The 3,878-nt window shown below is 41.7% G+C and overlaps 1 non-coding gene across 1 annotated transcript in view; it reads right to left on the bottom strand.

Moving 5' to 3' along the window:
- Nucleotides 1-3,827: 3,827 nt before the first annotated feature.
- Nucleotides 3,828-3,878, bottom strand: part of TRNAR-ACG (transfer RNA arginine (anticodon ACG)) — a 74-nt gene continuing 23 nt past the window's right edge. Inside the window, exon 1 of the tRNA in view lies at nt 3,828-3,878. This exon is cut by the window's right edge and continues 23 nt beyond it. This is a non-coding gene — a tRNA (tRNA-Arg).

Here is a 3,878-nt window from a genome sequence, read left to right as displayed (position 1 = left end):
GTTCTCACGCCAGAGATTTTGGGAATATTTTCAGATTTTTTTTACTCATTTGCTCGTCATTATCTATTTCTTCGTCGGTTGATTATATACTTTGTTCAAAAATGTCTTTAGCTGAATTTTTATTGTTTAAATTAGCTGCAGGTTTGGGGGTATGGTTCTCAGTTGTGCAAATGATTTGGTAACTATTTACGTGTCCCTGGAATTCTTAGCCTTATCTTCCTGCTTTTTATCTGGATATACCAAACGGGACATGAGATCGAATGAAGCAACTACGAAATTCCTGTCGATGAGTGGAGCGAGTTCCTCCCCCCTATTATATGGTTTCTCTTCGTTATATGGACCTTCCGGCGGACAGCTTCAGCTTGACAAAATAGTTGACGGAATTATATTCAATCGATATGGTTCTATAATTTATCTATCTGCTGCGTTTACTACAGCCGGAACAGCATTCAAATTGTCTCTCTTTCCATTTCACCAGTGGACACCTGATGTATATGAAGGAGCGTGATTCGTTCAGATCCGGGAAGTTCTATATTTGTTATAGGTAACTAAAAATTAACAAATTAACTCCCTCTGCATCCCGCGAGCATGCGGGAACATCTATCAATTCCCCAAATTTGGTTATTGTGTGAACAATTGGCTCCTGCTACATCATAAATCCTAATAGTTTGACAAATATCGTGTAGCAAAACGGAGCTAGTTCGCGGATTTTGATAAATCGGTGGCCCAATTTATATTCCTCCGTATGTATCAAATAGACTTCTTTTTTCTGCGAAGTTCGTTCATCAGGGGTAGATTCTTTTCAAATAAATGTCAAATTAAAAATTCATACAATGCCTTTATTTTTTTTTTTTTATTTTTATAAAGTCCCTACTATTCCTGACGTGGCGGATTTAGCCTTTTTTCTTGTTTTCAACAAACGTTGATCTGAAAATTTACCCTAAGATAGGTTTTTGTCTTTTTGGCGGGAACGGAGAAAGTCGCAATTTGTCTCTTCCGCCTGTTGCATGTGCCTATCAACCAATAGTTGTTGAAAGGATTTCGTTGCAAAAGGGAAAAGGACAAATAACCAAGAAGGAATTTGAGACGAAACCCTTGGCGGGAGATGAAAACAAATGATGAGGGATTCCTCGAGAAGTTAACAACTATTCTTTGCATCGAGTGATTCTGGATTTTTTGAGGAAAAATGGATTTGAGACATACACGAGGAAGGTTCTGGGAGCAATACCAGTTATGACTCCCCTCCGAACCAGGAGCCGTGTGAGGTGAGAATCTCACGCACGGTTCTGAATGAGCGAAAAGATCGAAAATCTTCTTTTCGACTCTGACTCCCCTACACCAGTCGTTGCTTTTTTCTCCGTTACCTCCAAAGTAGCAGCTCCAGCTTCATTTACAAGACTCTTCGGTCTAATTTCCCATACTTCTCTAATGAGTGGCATGTCGCGGTGGGATTATTAGCTACCTTTAGCATGATATTGGGAAATTTAATTGCCGTTACTCAGAGAAGCGTAAAACGTATGCTAGCTTATCCTTCTATAAGCCAAATTGGATATATCATGATTGGGGTACTTTCTGCAGACTCAGGGAACGGTTACGCAAGTATGATAACTTATACGTTTATCTATATACTCATGAATTTGGGAACTTTTGCTCGTATCACCCCATTTGGTTTACGAACCGGAACTGATAATATCAGGGATTATGCGGGATTATACATGAAGGATCCTGTTCTAACATTTTCTTCGGTTTTACGTTCACCATCCCTAGGGGGTATGCCTCCACCATCCGGTTTTTTTGGTAAACTCTATCTCTTTTGGCATGGATGGAAAGCTGGTTTGTACTCATCAGTTCCGGTGGCGCTCGTCACAAGTGTCATTTCCATCTATTACTATCTAAAAATAATTAAATCAATGTTCACCGGGAAGAGTGGGAGGAGCGATACACCCCTAAATTCTAGACAAAATTCATTAGTTTCTCTATCAATTTCGATTTCGAAAAATTCTCTTGAAATAGCTATGATCATTCGTGCGCTAGCATCAACCCTATCGGGTATATTCATAGATCCTATTATCGAGATCACACGGAATACCTTCTTTTAGACCCACTTCAAATTATAGTACGAAACCTCCTTTTCTTTCTTTTCTCTCTTCTTTTCCCTCTTTCTTTCTTCTTTTTTTTTTTTTTTCCTCAAATGAATTAAAAGCTGGTTCGGCTATCCCAACTAGTTCGTCTGTGCAATTTACGAAATAGTTCTATCTTCTTCGGTAATTGATCCTGGCATTCTCATATCTAGCTTGTCTTCTTGCACCCAGAATCACTTGCTAGGAAAATGATCCCTCGTCTATTCCGGAGAAGATAGAAGTATTTCCGCGCAGTGCACAGTTGGAGTTGCGCAGTAACAACCCACGCCGTTACATCCAGCCGAGTATTTAGGCGAAGGGGGAATACCCCCCCTTTTTTTGTGTATTCATATGGCATCATTTTCTCAATATTGGTGAAAAGACTTGCCTGTGAGACAAGCGTGGGCTTGTCAGGTCATGAGAAAAAGAGGCCTCTGTACGAGGAAGGAATCAAACATTGAGAGATGATTGATCGCGGGCGGGACTAGATTTGAACCCTTGGCCATAGTCAGTATGAACTGGAACCTTACCACTACCCGGGGAATCGATGAATAATTAAAAAGGTTTGTGGATTCGTTTCAATCTTAGTGGAGTCTCCCAGTTAGCAGTTATTAAATCCAGCAAAAAAGGAATGAAAATCCGGTTTAGGAGTTGACAGGACTAGAGAGATATTGGTACAATTGAATCGGTTCACAGAACTCCCTCACGTTCCTTTGCTTCGAAACGAGGGTAGGCACACCAGACACAAAATTGAGTGATGCGTAATACGGACGGAGGTTCGAATCCTCGCAAGGCGTCCGGAACAAAAGTCGTCTTGCATTTCCGGAATAAGTCTCCCGACCCCTTGCTTTCCACCAAGAGAAAGCAAAAAGAACCCGGGCGGGAAAGTTTGATTTGGTCAATCTCCTTGCCCCTCCGAACTAAGTGGCGACGAAACCGATCTTCGTATCGAGATGCGGGTGGGTCCTGTTGCTTCGGTGTCCCCCGAAGCTAAATCTATCAAAAGAAAAGGAAATCCTTGGGAAATTTAATATTCCCTAGTACCAATCCGTAAAAATGGAATGTAAATCCTGGGATTGTTGACTACTAAGAGTCTCTCTTATCATTCTATGGAGTTTCCATAGATAGGTAAGGTCGTAAGTCCCACCTTTTCTCTATTTTCCCCTCTCCAAACCAAGGGTGGGCGGCAAAGAAGATATTGGGCTCGCCCCAATGCGACTCAAAGAATAGTCTTACGGGATAGAGAAGAAGGAGGGGTAGGAAGTGGCGGCTTAGACTGATACACGGACGTGATTCGTCTCTTAAAAAAAAAAAAAGATTTGAATGTGAATAAGATGGACCAAAAATCCTAGTATTTCCCCAAACAGGCAGGGGATGGGATTTTGAAAACCCATTCTTTCCCTGTTTCCAAAGGACTCAAAATCCTTTAAATGAGACTCAAAATCCCATTCCTAAACCGACCGAGTATCTGGTTAGACACCCCTAACCAGATACTCGAAGTTTCCGCCATCCTTTTTCTTTTTTATAAGAAATGGTTTCATTAATTCCTTAAGCAGTAGGTAAATAAGATGCTCCATCTCCAATCGAAATGGAGCTATGTTGGATTCGGCTTATTCTCCACGCCGACTACTCCCGAGAGAAAATGCAGGGTACCAACCCAAACCCAGGCAAGATGGGAGGGAGATTTCCTTCGAGGATGAAGGGTTGCGGGCGAGGAGGGATTCGAACCCCCGACACCGTGGTTCGTAGCCACGTGCT

This window comes from Adiantum capillus-veneris, chromosome 3, assembly GCF_014529385.1.
Source record: "Adiantum capillus-veneris isolate H3 chromosome 3, ASM1452938v2, whole genome shotgun sequence".
Classification (NCBI taxonomy): Eukaryota; Viridiplantae; Streptophyta; class Polypodiopsida; order Polypodiales; family Pteridaceae; genus Adiantum; species Adiantum capillus-veneris.
Note: the sequence above shows the minus strand (reverse complement) of the source record. Positions and strands in the feature narration are given on the sequence as shown.